Here is a 16,682-nt window from a genome sequence, read left to right as displayed (position 1 = left end):
ATGGCAGAGTGGGTGACAGAGCTCCCTGGGGTCCCTAAAAGGGACTGATCCCATCTTGGGGCTTCACCCTCATGACCTGGCCACCTCCCAAGGCCCCATCTCCTGAGAGCATCGTGCTGGAAGGTTAGAATTTCAACATATGAATATGGGGTGGGGCGGGGCAGGGCGGGGGGCTTGGGGACACACAGTTCAGTCTGTTGCAGAGACCGTCACAATACACAGCAGTGAGACTGGGCTGTCCTCATCTTAACCGCATGAGGTTCCAACAATAGAATCCAAGTTATATGGGGCCAAACTCCGTCTGATTTCTAGTCACTGGTTTTTTCTTTAACGAGAGTTTAAGAGAGGATCAGACCAGCCCTGATACCCACTCCCCACCCCCTACCCCAGATTTTCTGAGAACTGTGTCGAGTATGAACATGTCTCAAACACAGGCATTGAACACTTTCTTCCTCTTCATAGGCATAATCCAGCTGAAAATACACCCAATTCATATTACTAAGCAGCACTTAAAGTCTCGGGCTGAAGCACGTACTGGGTTCACATTTATCTGCCATCTGGGTGCCTGAAAGGGCTCCCTAAAGCAGTATCCCACCCAAAGAGAGAAGGGTACCACGAAGTTGAATTCCATTTGGCATTATCAAAGGCAGGATCTACAATGCTTGAGGAAGCACCATTTCAGCTTCAAAAATTCCGAGATCCTTTTCCCCAACAGAACCCCCATTATCGTGGAACCAGAACATCATAATTAGCTGAGGATATCACACCGCCATGGCAGGAAAATGACTGCATCTCCCAAAGGCATCTAACTTGTTCCCCAAATATGCATCAGCCACTTGGGGGTTCTGGAACAATTGTCAGGATAAAGAATAAGAACTTATTTTCCAACTTGGAGTGTTGTCATTTAGATGGAATCAAAGCCTTGATTCTTTCAGGTTTGTTCCTTCTACCAACATTTAAGGGCTGATGACTCCAGTTGGGGATTTGAATAGCAGTAGAAGATATTTAATTAAAATAAAAATAGTTTCTATCCTCTAAGCACTCAGATTTCCTAGTGGTGGAGGGAGTCAGGTGTTTAATGCATAATGAGGTGATAGATATTAAAATAAAGGTGTGAAGTAAAGCACACTGAGAGGAGCATCAAGGTTGGAGATGGCCCTTGGAAGACTGTTGTCTAAAGTGTGTGTTGAGAGGTAGAAGTTATCCAGGCTGACCTCATGGTACGATGACATGCATAAAGAGAATGGGTAGAAGTGGAGAATCTAAACATTGTACATATCCCTGTTATCTAATAAGGTATTGAATGTTTCCTGAACTATGGACACAAATTATAGTTACAGTCTTCTGCAGGGATCTCTTTTCAGTGAGACTTCTGATACTTCTTTTCTTCACGGCTTTTGCCTTTTTTTCTTCTCAAAGGGGCTTTCTGTTGAATTGTCCCTTATTATATACAAATGGGAGATCATTCCCTAACACCCAGGAATTGGGTCTCTCACCAGAGACTTCTATCAGGTTAATAGACTCCAGGCATCTGTTAAGGAAAGGGTACCAAGTTCCAGGAGAGAATTTGGTCTCTGGAAGTTTGGGTTGGCAGAGTTTGCTTGTCCTAGGAGTGTAGCATGTGGAGGCAAGGGGCCAGATACATCTAAAGGAATATCTTTAAAGGAATTTAAAGGAATAGTCAAATAAAAGTGCCAGGTGGGTCATCCCCAGACTGTGTACCTGGAGATCTTACACAGAGAGGAAGAAACTATCAGAAACCCAACAGGACTGGAAGTCATAAGACAATGGATGCTCAAAGTAGAGAGATGGAAGGATCTAGAAGGCGCCAGGGTATTTTATAGGATTTCTGCCCTCTGTAATAGGAATATGTGAAAAATGTAGCACAAAGTGAGCCTAAGTCCATCTGCTTTGAAGTCTGATCTTCATTGTTCAGCCAAAAAGTTTTTTTAGATTGTAATAAATTTATAATAGATAACATATAAGCCAGTGTTGACTAACAACTTTGGGGATTTATTTTATATAATCTGGAAAAAAATGTGTTTCCTGCCATATATTTTATAACACATTTCAAAATGCCATAACTCACAGGTAGATATATATATAGCATAGAATATATTCATACATTCATTCATTCATTTCTGAACCCATCCACTGCTCTGTTAGTAAAATTAAGATAAGTAAAATCCTCAATGAGCATGTAGTCTATTAGTCGATAACATATATGTATGTGTCAAAATATATTTGTATATAATGTATGCGTGTGTATAGATTATTATTAAACATGGAAAAATACATGGTTTATGACAGTTTTGAGGAAGTAGCACAGAAGGATAGGGAAGGAATTAATTCTTTAATTCCAAAGAAAGTTTATTTAGGAGAACCTCAGGAAAGTGATGGGCTTTGAAATACAGGTAGGACTTTTATGGTCTGAAATGGAAGCAAAGTTTCTTCTGCACAAGGGGGTACAATGATTGGAAGACTGGAAATCTGAGAAAGTGCCACGTGCAGGGAATCACAGGTGCCTGCCTGCCTGCACCTGGGAGAGGAGGTTGGAAAGGTGGGTTGAGGTCAGGCCAGTCGTTGCTTAGAATCACCTGGATTGATTCCTCAGGTGGTAAAGAGCCATTGAAAGTTTCTGAGCCGTTTAAAGACAGTATTACGTAGGGACATTACTGGCAACCGTACAAGGGTGTTTTCGAAGCCAAGGGGAACTATTATGGGCTAGTACTCTACAAGGGAGTCCATTGTACAGTGACCCAGTGAAGGGCCTCCTGCAGGGTCTAGATGAAAGGTGACGAGGGCCCAAAGTAGGTCAGTGACGGTGGGAACGTAAAGAGGAACACAGCTTAGCTTTAAGATTTAATTTTTAGATTTTGGGGGAGGTTGGGGGAATGGGCAGGATTTGGCAATTTATTGGATGTGAGGCTTGAGAAAGAAGTAGAAAATGACTCAGAAATTGATTACTAGTCTCAATGATTAAAGCTGTGCTAATTCAGTTACTGAAGCAGGGCACAGAGGAAGAGAACCACTTTTTGAGTTTGAGGAAATAGGTTAAGGTTTGGACAGATTTGAGGTGACATCCGTGAGGTGCTATCTAAGAAGCAGTTAACAAAGCTGCTATTTGTGGAGGGCTAGCTATGTTCCCAGCACTTTGTAAGTCCTTTACATGCCTCGTACTGTTTATAATATAATGTTTGTCATTTTATTATCATCAGTGATATTTTATTATCACTTCTGTAGCCCAGATAAAGGAAGAGTCTTTTTCTTATAGTTTTTTTTAAATTAATTAATTAATTAATTTATTTATTTTTGGCTGCATTGGATCTTCGTTGCTGCAGGCGGGCTTTCTCTAGTTGTGGTGAGCGGGGGCTACTCTTTGTTGCAGTGCACGGGCTTCTCACTGCGGTGGCTTCTCTTATTGCAGAGCACAGGCTCTAGGCGTGTGGGCTTCAGTAGTTGTGGCTCTTGGGCTCAGTAGTTGTGGCTTGCGGGCTTTAGAGTGCAGGCTCAGTAGTTGTGGTGCACGGGCTTAGTTGCTCCGCAGCATGTGGGATCTTCCCGGACCAGGGCTCGAACCCGTGTCCCCTGCATTGGCAGGCGGATTCTTAACCACTGCACCACCAGGGAAGCCCGGAAAAGAGTCTTAATTAAGCAGCTGTCCCTGTTGGACACTGCCCAGTGATAGCCCCCGAGTATGTGGATTTGGAGTCTGGGGAGAAGTCAAGGCTGACAGTGGAAGTTAGCCATTTATTCATGGGCTTTACTGAGTCCCTGCCAGTGGCAAAGTGCAGTGCTCTCAGCTGTGGGCACCCGGACACCCTTGGCAACACCCTAGAAGCGTGAGTTGAAATAACAAGGAGTTGTGAGCAAGGGGAAGAGAATAAGCTGAAACAGAGGACCTTGGTCGTGCCCATGAAGGCGCCATGGAAGAAGAGGAAAAATAAGTAGTCAGAGAAAGAGGAAGAAAACCCAGCCTAATAGCACAGGAATCAGGGTGGGCACCCGTGTCATTGCTCCAGGAAGTAACTCGATGGAAAAAGACTGAGGAGCTTACTTTGGGGGGCAATGAATTCCCTTCATGGAAACCAGCCTGTCTGACTTTCTGAGGGATTATGAAGTGCAAAAGTGGAGATATAAGTAGACTAATAGAATTGGGACTTGAAAGAAAAGACAGATAGGGGAGGATGGCTTAAGGGAGAACCAACATGAGAAGAGGTTTTGTTTTTGTTTTCTGCCTCAGATTTTTTTGGGTTTTCCTTTTGTCTCCTGATTCCACAACCTGAGGCAAGGAGACGACAGGGCAGAATGGAAGCTCTGCGTGCCCACAAAGTCAGCAATGGTGGGGAGAGGGTCAGGCAGTTGAAAAACCTGGTTCAAACAGAGAATCATAAATATGATACATGTGTACATTGGATATTTTATTTTGACATACACCTTGTGAATGTGGATTTCTTCACTAACTTTTTGCTTGGGAGCTGAGCCTTTTCTCTGCATGGGGGCCTGCTGCTTGCATTGCCTCCCCATCCATTCTGTACAAACTGCACCCCTAATGCTACAGTCCTGCCCCTTCCAGGTCTGGTGTCTTTAAAGAGAAGCGGACTTAGAGTTACTTGTGAAACAATTTGAATACAGAGACCTTCTTGACTGATTTTTTAATTTTATGGTTCTTTCCCTCTTTGTCCATTTTTTTCTCCCAAGTTATTCAATAACTTTTGATAATGCCTTTCCAGAGCATTCAACCTAGTTTCCTTAGAAGCATCAACTCTCTTTTATAGAAATTTTCTTAGAAATGCATCAACTCTCTTTTATAGAAATGGTTTATACTCTGATTCAAGCCTACCCAGCCTCCAGGCAGGAAACTGGCTGGAGTGGCCCTCGGCAGCAGAGCGCAGGGCCACGGGAGAGAAGATGGCCCTTTGGACTGTAGGGCGAAAGCCAGATATGGACTCTGGGGTGGGTGCCTTGCTGGATCATTGGGAAAGAAGCCCACTCAAGAGACCTACCAGGAGCAGGAAACTTCAGCAAAGAAGGCTGCAGGGGCACCCTCAGGTGCTCACGCAGGGCTTGGGGTGGGTCTTAGCAAAGGAACAGTGGAGAGCTACTGCCCACGTCCAGTACCCAGGCAGTGGCCTTCAGATGTTCACTGTTGAACATCTCTCCCACAAAGAGTCAGCTCCAGAGCATGAAGGCTGGGCCACGACCTGCTCCTGCAATCAGACCCTCCCGTCCTCAGCGCTCACTCCCACCCACGGTGACCCCTGTAGAAGTGGGAAACCCCGGCCAGCAAGCTTGGGTGTGAAGAAAAAGAAACGCAAGGCAAGGGGGTCAGTGAAAAGTCCCACACCCTCGACTGTACGACCAGAGACTTCCCAACTGAAGCACGTCCTACCTGGGAAGACTCTTGATGAAACCGTATATATATTTTGGAATTTCGACTCTTACAAGAGATTAGGCATTTTAATTACTGAAATTATCTCACTTTTATGATTAGTCGTGACCAAAAGACTTCTAAAATTATGATCTGAGTAATCAATGTAAGGATAATAAGAATGGGGATAGGCATAGGAATGAGAAGGCGGAGAAAAAGGAAGAGAAGGAGGAGGGGGAGGGGGAGGACGGGAAGGGGGGATGGGAAGGAGGGGGGAGGGGGAGAAGGGGGAGGGGGAGGAGGAGGAGGAGGAGGAGGAAACAAAGACCATCCGCCTAGGATTTTATCCAAGGAGTGGAAGTGACCCCATAGAGACGGTGGGTGTTGCTATGGGACAAGCAAATGCTGTGTTTATATTCTCTATAGTTATCCTATTCACATGTAAAAGCTGTAAATAGTGACCAAACATTTACCTTCCAGAGAATGTCGATTATAAATGCAATGATTCTCTTGTACTCTCATTCATATCTTTTGTGCTTTGATAGTGATCTTTCGGGATGAGGTAATAGTAAAGCCATTTAAATGCAAATACTGATTTGATGTCGTTCAGGCAGAGTTTTTTCTCTGTGAGTAATTTCCATGGTGTGCTGCTCTCTGAATGTCCCCCACTCCCAAGATTGGAGATTGGAAAAGGAGGTATAAAGAGAACGTATGTAGGTTTAGATTTTTTTCTGCCTCCTATTCATTAGAGTATCCTTATTTGTTCCGTAATTAATTGTCACAAGGTATGGACAAGGCATTTTGGAGGTACAAGCATATTTAAGTCAGTTTACAGAAAGAAAAATAATGCCAAATCTAATTGCAAAATACGTTGAGATGTTCAGCTCTCTCTGGCTTCCCTAGAGTTTGGGTGAAAACTTTTCATGTTTTCCCCCACATGACTAAAGCTGTTTTTATGTGAGGTTAATAAACCTGCATGGATCTGTTGCTTTTGAATACAAACAATATCAGAAGGTACTTCCTTATGCCATTTGAATTTCTAACAAAGATGCATTTATTATTGCTTATTTTTGAAATCATGTTACCACATGGTTGGTAGCTTACCGAATTCATCCAAAAGGAATGTTGGAAAGCAAAAACTTAAAGTAATAATATGAAAATCTTAAATAACTCACCTGTGATATCTGGGGGTCACCAAGGCCACTGATCTTTCAGTTGAAGGGAAATATTCCCAAATTAAATGTAATAGCCCAGAAGAAGTAAAGAGCTGATAGTCATGGTTTGTTTTTGTCACAGTAGGGTATGCAAAGAAATTAAGACTTGCAACTCTCATGAAGCATGAAAATATCCCCTTACCTCGTTCAGACACTTGATAGCACAGGAGCAATGGTAAGCTGTGTTCTCCCTGTGTGCCGTGTGCATTTGCAGGCTGCTGAGGGGACAGTGATTGCTGGGGCGACAGATGGCAGTCTGAAGATGCTGAGGGGGGAGATGCAAGCTGACCCCTATGAAGTCATAAATACTCCCTCACTGCAATTTTTAGGCTTGTTTCTGTTGCTATGTACACTTTCATCATCGATACTGTTTCTAGTATGAATATAATAATCCAGATGACAATTAAATTTTCATACGCTAACTATGGACATTATTAAAACTTTCATTAGTGCTCATATTTGATGTTAAAATACAAATCATACACTTACACATGCCTTTGCATTTCCAGTACATGATTCATTGTATTTCCTTTGTGTGAAATACGTGCTGCCTCAATTTCTGACTATAAAATTTCTATTGGTATTTTCAAGGTCCTCTTTGTCATGATTTTTTTTTTTTACTTTTTTTTTTTTACTTTTTTTTTTTTAATTGAAGTATAATTACCTTACAATGGTGTGTTAGCTTCTGCTTTATAACAAAGTGAATCAGTTATACATATACAATATGTTCCCATTTCTCCTCCCTCTTGCATCTCCCTCCCTCCCACCCTCCCCATCCCACCCCTCTAGGTGGTCACAAAGCACCGAGCTGATCTCCCTGTGCTGTGCGGCTGCTTCCCACTAGCTATCTATTTTACGTTTGGTAGTGTATATATGTCCATGACACTCTCTTACCCTGTCACATCTCACCCCACCCCCTCCCCATATCCTCAGGTCCATTCTCTAGTAGGTCTGTGTCTTTATTCCCGTCTTGCCACTAGGTTCTTCGTGGCCTTTTTTTTTTTTTTTTCCCTTAGATTCCGTATATATGTGTTAGCATACTGTATTTGTTTTTCTCTTTCTGACTTACTTCACTCTGTATGACAGACTCTAACTCCATCCACCTCATTACAAATACCTCCATTTCATTTCTTTTTATGGCTGAGTAATATTCCATTGTATATATGTGCCACATCTTCTTTATCCGTTCATCTGTCGATGGACATTTAGGTTGCTTCCATGTCCTGGCTATTGTAAATAGAGCTGCAATGAACATTTTGGTACATGACTCTTTTTGAATTATGGTTTTCTCAGGGTATATGCCCAGTAGTGGGATTGCTGGGTCATATGGTAGTTCTATTTGTAGTTTTTTAAGGAACCTCCATACTGTTCTCCATAGTGGCTGTATCAATTTACATTCCCACCAACAGTGCAAAAGTGTTCCCTTTCCTCCACACCCTCTCCAGCATTTATTGTTTCTAGATTTTTTGATGATGGCCATTCTGACCGGTGTGAGATGATATCTCATTGTAGTTTTGATTTGCATTTCTCTAATGATTAATGATGTTGAGCATTCTTTCAATTTCTATCGGTATTTTCAAGGTCCTCTTTGTCATGATTTTTAAAAATACACTTTTTTGGGATTGAGAGCTTCCTTCTCCATCTTTCCATGAAGACAAAGTGGAAGAGAACACAGTGGAAGGGTTCCAGGGGTTAGTGAGGATGCAAGATGGACTTAGACAAGAGATGCACAAAGCCTCATGAGGATGATGGTCTAGGGGCTGATGGGCATCCAGGGTTCCTGGGCTTTTTTGGTGGCTGGTGTGAACAGGGATGAAAGCACACAGAGGCTACCCCTAAGAGTTGTCAAGGTAGATGGCGGAGGTGAGACAGGGAGTGCTGGCATGGACGGTGTGGAAAGCAAGGATAGAATGTCTTTTTTTTTTAAGAGTGTCTTGCAGCGCTATTCACAGTAGCCAAGACATGGAAGCAAACTAAATGTCCATGGACAGATGAATGGATAAAGAAGATGTGGTCCGTATATACAATGGAATATTACTCAGCCATAAAAAAAGAATGAAATAATGCCATTTGCAGCAATATGGATGGACCTAGAGCTTCTCATACTGAGTGAAGTAAGCCAGAGAAAAACAAATATCATATGATATTGCTTACATGTGGAATCTATAAAAATGGTACAAATGAACTTATTTACAAAGCGGAAATAGACCCACAGACATAGAAAACAAACTTATGTTTGCCAAAGAGGAAAGGGGGTAGGGAAGGGATAAATTAGGAGTTTGGAGTTAACATATACACACCACTATATATATATATATATATATATATATATATATATATATATATATATATATATATATATATACACATATATATATATATATTTTTTTTTTTTTTTTTTAATTTTTGGCTGCACTGGGTCTTCGTTGCTGCGCGCGGGCTTTCTCTAGTTGCAGCGAGCAGGGGCTACTTTCTTCGTTGCGGTGCACGGACTTCTCATTGTGGTGTCTTCTCGTTGCAGAGCACGGGCTCTAGGCACGTGAGCTTCAGCAGTTGTGGCTTGCGGGCTCTACAGCGCGGGCTAAGTAGTTGTGGCTCACGGGCTTAGTTGCTCCGATGTATGTAGGATCTTCCCGGACCAGGGCTCGAACGCATGTCCCCTTCATTGGCAGGTGGATTCTTAACTACTGCGCCACCAGGGAAGCCCCACACTACTATATATAAAATAGATAACCAACAAGGACCTACTGTATAGCACAGGGAACTATACTCAATATTTTGTAATAACCTATAAGGGAAAAGAATCTGAAAAAGAATATATAGATGTAGATGTAGATATAGATACAGATATGGATATATAACTGAATCACTGCTGTACACCTGAAAATAGCACAACATTGTAAATCAACTGTACTTCAATAAAAAAGTAAACAAAAAAATAAAATTGAGTCTCATTGTATACATATGTAATTTCTATATCATACGTTTTTGCTTTATAAGTAATTCACAGCCGTGTATGGTCTCCACCACTTCCTACAGTCGCTAAGTAACTAGCCCAGCCACTGCTTAGATCCCACAACTAGCACAGCTGATATTAAATCCCTTGACCAGCCTTCCATCTCCCAACTCAGAGCAACCATCAGCTAGAGCTAGTTGTGTATTATGGGTTGTGTAAGATTTGGTCCCCCCAACAAGACTCCTTGAGTTTAGTTTCTTCGAAGAAAGGTATCAGTTGGTTCAGCACCGTATGACCAGCACCTAAAAAACATGCACAGCACATAGTAGTTGCATAATAAGCATTCGTTGAACCTATGAGTGTAACAGTGACTTTCAAATTGTGGTATAAGGCCCTTTCAGTGTTGAGAGGCAGGGCTTCAATAGTTTCTGCTTGGACGGTCCTTGGTCAGGTGAGAGGTCCGACAGTCACTCTATGTTGGCCAGGAGCACAGATTCTAGAGTGCCATTCTCCTGGGACAGTGGCGCTCTTACCTGGAAAGGGTCCATCATGGAGGCTCCTGCCTTCTTCTTGGAGCACAGAAAACTCTGGGGCTTCTCCTTAGTTCCCAGGAATGGGTTCAAGAGGGATGCAAAGAAGTAAATCTGTGGAGGACAAGAACTGTGACCTTTTATCCTGTTCTGTCACGTTGGCTAAGCTTGTAAGCGTAGTGTTTCAACAAGTTGTCTAATGAAAGCATGAACCATCAGATAACCTGTCTTCCTTCAGTGGCTAAGCCAGAGTCATCTCTGCTTTTAAGGAGTTTTGAAATAACGCTTGAGAAGCACAGAAAGTTAAACACCAAGAAAATTCAGTAAGAGAGATATTCCAAGGCAGTTGTTGAGTGATTGCACATTAAGCGGAGCTGACGGCTGACATGCTTATGTTCTACCAAATGCAGCCCTCACATCAGGGTTCATTAGGCTTTGTCTATATCAGTTCTAATAATAATCCTTAGTTTTCTCCGAGTAGCAGATTTGAAGTCTACCTGAGAGAGTGCAAAAAAATCAATTCTGTTTATGTTCTTCAGATAAGATCATAACCGACTTTGAGATGCATTTAACATCACATACTTCACAGCCTGGTGTCCAATATCTCTGTTAGAATGTGTACCAGTAGCTACTAGAGGATGAAGCTGGGTGGTTTGTGGGGTGACAGACTGGCGATGAGTACCTGGAGGGTTCATTTTTCCTGTGACTGTATGATGTGAACCAAGTACGATACTTTTTTGCCTTCCTAAGTTGTATTGAGTATTCAGCCTTTTCACTGGGTATTTTTTTTTACTGTTTGGTTTATCAGTTTTCGGTACCAGATAAGCACACAATTCTGGAGAAGCTGACGTCATGTGTAACCAAGAATGGGAAGGGGTATTCTTATTCCGTTGTCTATACAGAGAATCTTGGTTTATGTTTTGATGAGTTGTTTTCCTTAATCCAGAAACTGATTATTTATTTGAATAACTGAGATAGAGATATTGGGAGTAACTGATGAGATTTCTTTCAGTTCAACTTTCAGCCAACATTGAAGACCTGGCCATTTTTAGGGGGACTGTGCCAGATGCTTCCATGCATATTGTCCCAGGGCAAGATGTGGAATACACTTTATTACAGCCCATCTGCTCTTCAAACAGATCACATGCAGGAAAAAGATAGTTGCTTTATCAGGAAAGGCCTGTTCCTTAGAAGAGTAATGAATCAGTAAAATGATGAAAACACTTATAAAAGACAGGAGGGAAGTTCAGATTGAAAGGTAGAAATATGTCTTCCATTGATCCTACTCTCCACTGAGTGAAGGGATTCTCATAGACTCTTGCTCCCTTTTAGATTAAACAGAATAAAGCCGAAAAGAAACATCACCTGTCTCTAATTCCCAGATTTTAGGGCCTCATAGGATGGAGGAAGAAATTCAATGAGAGTGCAAGGAAGTTATTGGCCAAACCCGGAACGTGGGAGATTCTTCGAGAAAAAAAATTAAAAATTCTTTTTAAAACAAATCAATAAAAAGAACATTCAGGAAGGGACTAATAAATAGAAAAGAGTTAAGAGATAACAAGCAAATTAAATGTGCAAATTTTGGAGAATCTTGATTTAAACAAACCAACTATTTAAAAAATCTTCAAGATGAGAATTTTTTTTTTAATATTATATGGTCACGTTATTTATTTATTTAGCTGCACCAGGTCTTAGTTGTGGGATGCGGGATCTTCACTGTGGCACGCAGGATCTTTAGTTGTGGCATGCAGACTTCTTAGTTGAAGCATGCATGTGGGATCTAGTTCCCCAACCAGGGATCGAACCCGGGCCCCCTGCATTGGAAGCACAGAGTCTTACCCACTGGACCACCAGGGAAGTCCCAAGATAAGAAATTTTAATATGAAGTTGGAATTAGACGATAGGAGGGATTTCTACTAATTGGGATAATGGTATATCCCCATCATCTAGAGATGCACATTGCAGGTTTCATGGATGAAATAGTAGGATGCCATGGATTTGTCTTTAAAATACCTCAGCCAAAAAAGTGAGGGAGGGGGAATAGATGAAACCAGGTAGCCAGAGGCTGACAGAGAGAGCTGGGCGACAGATACACCACAGCATAGTAAATTTCTCTCTAAATACTTATGAATGTTTGAAATAAACCAGAAGCAAGTTGACAAACAGTAATCCTGTAGTGGTCTGGCCTCTGTCCAGGCTTTCAACCACCACTGAGCCTGCAGGGCAATGGGGAATTAGATGGATAAAACAGGAAAAATGATTCACATCTAGAATGTGGACAGGATCAGAGCTCTTATTCTGGAGACCATGAACTCATGAGATGTCCGTAGATGGGTTTCAGAATGGTCTGAACTCCCTATAGGTATATACCAAGTTTTGATACGAATTTTTTTCTGGGGAGGCATCTAGGTTTCACTAGATCCTGAAAGGCATTCATGACTCACACAATTTGAGATACACTAGGTTACAGCAGTTCCGAAGCCTATTTCAACTCTAAAATTCTGTAAACTCATATATCCACGAACAAGAAATTTAACTGTCCTATTTGAAGAACTCTCTGCATAGTGGAAAGGACTCTAGATTTCATGAAATCTGTATTTTAATATATTTAAATTCTTAGGATATGAGAATGTTTAAAATCCATCAGATACATTTTTAAAAAATCATCTAGATCTTAGACTGGTTCAGCAATTAACACAATGGCCAAATATATCAATGCAATTTTCTCTCTTATAAGTGCCTTTCAATGTCATCCTGGAGTCTATGCAGTAAAACCGCATTGTTAAAAGACTTACTTCAAAAAAACCCTTAAGAAGTGGGAAGCATTATAGCAATATAAAAATCCCCCAGTTATACACAAGGGACCGAGGTAATAGCTTTAAGTGCCAGCATCTTATTGGCTGTAAAGACATGTGCTAGAAAAGACGGAGATTTCCCTAAGCTGGAAACTGAGATGGTGTATGTGCAGCTGCTCAAAGCAGTTCTCTTTTGCCATTGCATTTTACTGATATCCTTCCCTTTTTTTTGAGTAAAATAATTTTGCAGAAGACCTGAAATATTCTGTATAATGGGTTTATAATGAAGCCAGAGCAGTGCAGTCAGTAGTATCAGCCTGGTTTAATTCGATTACAAAGTCATGGTCTAACTAGCCATCTAGATTTCATGAAATCTGTATTTTAATATATTTAAATTCTTAGGATATGAGAATATCCTAAGAATTTAAATATTTAGAGCTCTGCTCATACTTTCGGCTTAGTGTAGTGCAAAGAGTGTGCTTAGACCCTGAGTCCAGTAATACTATGGTTTATGTCAAAGAGTGTTCTGCCTATGTTTTCCTCTAGGAACTTTTATAGTATCTGGTCTTACATTTAGGTCTCTAATCCATTTTGAGTTTATTTTTGTGTATGGTGTTAGAGAGTGTTCTCATTTCATTCTTTTACATGTAGCTGCCCAGTTTTCCCAGCACCACTTATTCAAGAGACTGTCAATCTAAAAAAATGATACAAATGAACTTATTTAGAAAAACAGGAATAGACTCATAGACATAGAAAACAATCTTATGGTTCCCAAAGGGGCTAGGGGGGAGGGATAAATTAGGAGTTTGGGATTAACAGTACTGTATATAAAATAGACAAACAACAAGTACCTACTGTATGGCATAGGCAACAATATTCACTCTCTTGTAATAACCTGTAATGGAAAAGCATCTGAAAAAGAATATATGTATAACTGAATCACTTTGCTATACACCTGAAACTAACACAACATTGTAAATCAACTACATTATACATCAATAAAAAGCTGTTTGTTTTGAAAAAAGAAAGTAACATTACGAGTGGGACGTGGAACTAATGATCGTGAGTGACACCGTTTCCATGGGCAAATGAATTTGGACTTCAAAACAACTGGCTGAGTAAAGGGCTTTTGGAATATGGTACTTAAACAGAGGATTCTCTCTGGTGAGTTCCCTTTACTGGTACTAATGAGGAAATCTCTGTCTCCCCCGATTGCATAGACCTCTCCCAAGTTTATCATCAAGATGTGTAGTATTTCATCCAGGTTCCTAACGTGGCGGGTGGCGTGGGGGACTGAAAATCCCGACTGCAGCTTCCAATGGAATGCAGAATGCCAGTAGCTGCGTCCACTGAAGAACCCCATTTTATGCATCATGGGCCTGAGGAACAGCTCTGATGGCGTTAACCCCATGAAGAAATCTGACAGTAAAACCACCAATGCCCTGAATCACTGCTAGGATGAAAACCAAACATGCTGTCAGCGTGACAGTTCTGACCCTGCACTGTTTGGTAACCGGGGACGGGGGGTAGGGAGTGGGGTGCACAGGACGTGCCTGATGGAGAAAGAAGACGGCTGAACCTGGCCTGGCTGTTTGAAACCTATTCGTTCCTGATGGTCCTGAGGTTACCATACACACTTTCATGGTCCCTATTTTTTTAGGGCTATTTTTTCATGCCTTACAACAACAGATAAATAAACTTTAAAACTCAGCCTTGGTGGAATAGCCATGGAGCTATCTTATCCAGGTAAGGAGAGACAGACAGGGAGGCGCCTGGGGCATTGTTTAATGTAATGCTCTCTGTTCAGAATTATCGTGATGAAGGATGCTGAGTGAGTGAATCAAAAAGGAAGAGCTGTGAGGCAGGATATAGGGCGAGGAAAGGAGAGGCATGGTAATAAAGTCGTAAGAAATGATTTCAGACACTGTTGGCCTCATGGTTCCTCTCGAGGGAGAAGCATCTTTGGGGCCCTTGGGTTGAGGGGCTGTGGAAGAGGTGTGTGGGATGTGAGGGGCAGAGAAGGAGCTGGGGCTCTGTATGTCTCCACCCTCTTCAGGCCCCTGTAAGAGAGGCTGGAAGTTAGAACTTGGATGAGTTTCTGTTGCAAAAGTCACTTAAGGGCTGAGCTTCATGACGTGGTCTGCAAGGGTCAGGAGATGCAGCAGTAGGAACTCAGAAGTTGAAGAGCCGGGGATGGAAGCTCTGCTGTGACTCTTGGAATATGCAATATCCAGCGAGGGCCTGGGGCGCCCACCTACCACTGTTCAGTGAAAGCATCCGAAGCACTGTGTTCCAGACCTCAAGGGGCAGTGATGGTCTCAGCCTAAATATCGGCTGTACACTGAAGGGCAGTTCAAGGTCAATGCTAGTAAAAGAAAACTGGATTAAATCTCAGTTTCCTTGAGTCCTTTAACATTAGCCCATGGCTTACATGGTTGGACACTATTCCTTTAGTCTGCAGGTACATTTTGGAAACCCTGTATATCTTTGGCATGTGGAATCATTGATTTGAATAAATAATTATTTTAAAGGAATTGAAGAAATATTGTAAGTACCAGCAATGCTACTCAATATTCCTTAAGACAACTGCTCAATTGTTAAAGTGAAATAATTGACATTTAGCATACCATGATTAGCATTTCAATTTGTTAAAATATTTTGATAAATAATAAATATCACCATTTGACTCAAAAAAGTTTCAATTTCAAGTCAGTCAGTTAAATGAAGTCATTAAAAAAATCTTGGGGCCTCTTCTTGTTATAATTATTGATTAGACTATAGTAAGAAATTATTTCCTAAGCAGTATCTGTTGCTTCAAACTTAAAGCAAATTAATTCCTTAGGAATGAAAGAAATTTTACAGAACTTACAAGAAAAGCAAAATTTGACCCCTACTCTATTTAGAGAGTGGAATTAGTAAAAAGATACTCACAAATATGAGAAATAATGAATGATGAAATGAGACATGAAGTCTAAATGGCATGCTGAGTACAGAAGGTGTATGTGACCTTTCCTAGTCTTTTGTTCAGTAGAATAAAAATTACCTTTTATTGCCTCAGTTGGTTGGTATGATGGGCATAGCATTAATAGGCCTGACCTCAATAAAACTGGGAACGTTCTCCATTTCTAAAATGGATCTTTTCTACTGCTGTATTAACATTTGGAAAAATTACTTCATATCAATGAGTCTGAAACCTATCGAAAAGAGTGGGAGCCATCTAAGTAAGAAATTCCGACGACATCACAGAATTGCTTATGATTCTGAAATGTTCAGTCATTTCATTCAGGGCTTCTCCTGACTTCACGAGCTTTCAGGAATGAGTGTATGCTTCATGGAAGAGCAACCAAAAGATGGCAGCATCTCTTTGAAAATGATTTCTATTCATTTCATGTCCACATTTCTTTTTCAAATACCACTGCCACTTAGTTGAACCATGTTATAATAGGCATTTATAGATCAGAAAGCACCCTTCCTTTGCAAATGAGATGAATGCAGTAATAGCTATTGATACAATGGAACTTCAAAAAATGTTTACTTTCAATGAAGACTTGTCCTTCTCTTTAGCCAAATGGTTCATCATGTCTGATGACGTAGCAACAAAGTCACATCTTCTTCAGAGTCAGAAAATATTAACGGAGTCACCTAATCATTAACAATGACTATTAATTATCATCTGGAAGATTTAGAATCTTGCTTGGCAGGATATTATGAAAACTGATATATTCTTTTTTTTTTTTTTTAATTAATAGCTACTTTATTTATTTATTTATTTATTTAGCTGTGTTGAGTCTTCGTTTCGTGCGAGGGCTTTCTCTA

General features: G+C 41.0%; 1 protein-coding gene across 3 annotated transcripts in view; it reads left to right on the top strand.

Moving 5' to 3' along the window:
• The window catches only part of CTNND2 (catenin delta 2), a 953,172-nt gene that overhangs the window by 403,761 nt on the left and 532,729 nt on the right, over nucleotides 1-16,682 (top strand). The window lies entirely within an intron of this gene.

The sequence above is a fragment of the Balaenoptera acutorostrata genome, chromosome 2, assembly GCF_949987535.1.
Source record: "Balaenoptera acutorostrata chromosome 2, mBalAcu1.1, whole genome shotgun sequence".
Classification (NCBI taxonomy): Eukaryota; Metazoa; Chordata; class Mammalia; order Artiodactyla; family Balaenopteridae; genus Balaenoptera; species Balaenoptera acutorostrata.
The sequence above is the reverse complement of the archived record's forward strand: the minus strand, read 5'-3'. Positions and strand labels throughout refer to the sequence as shown.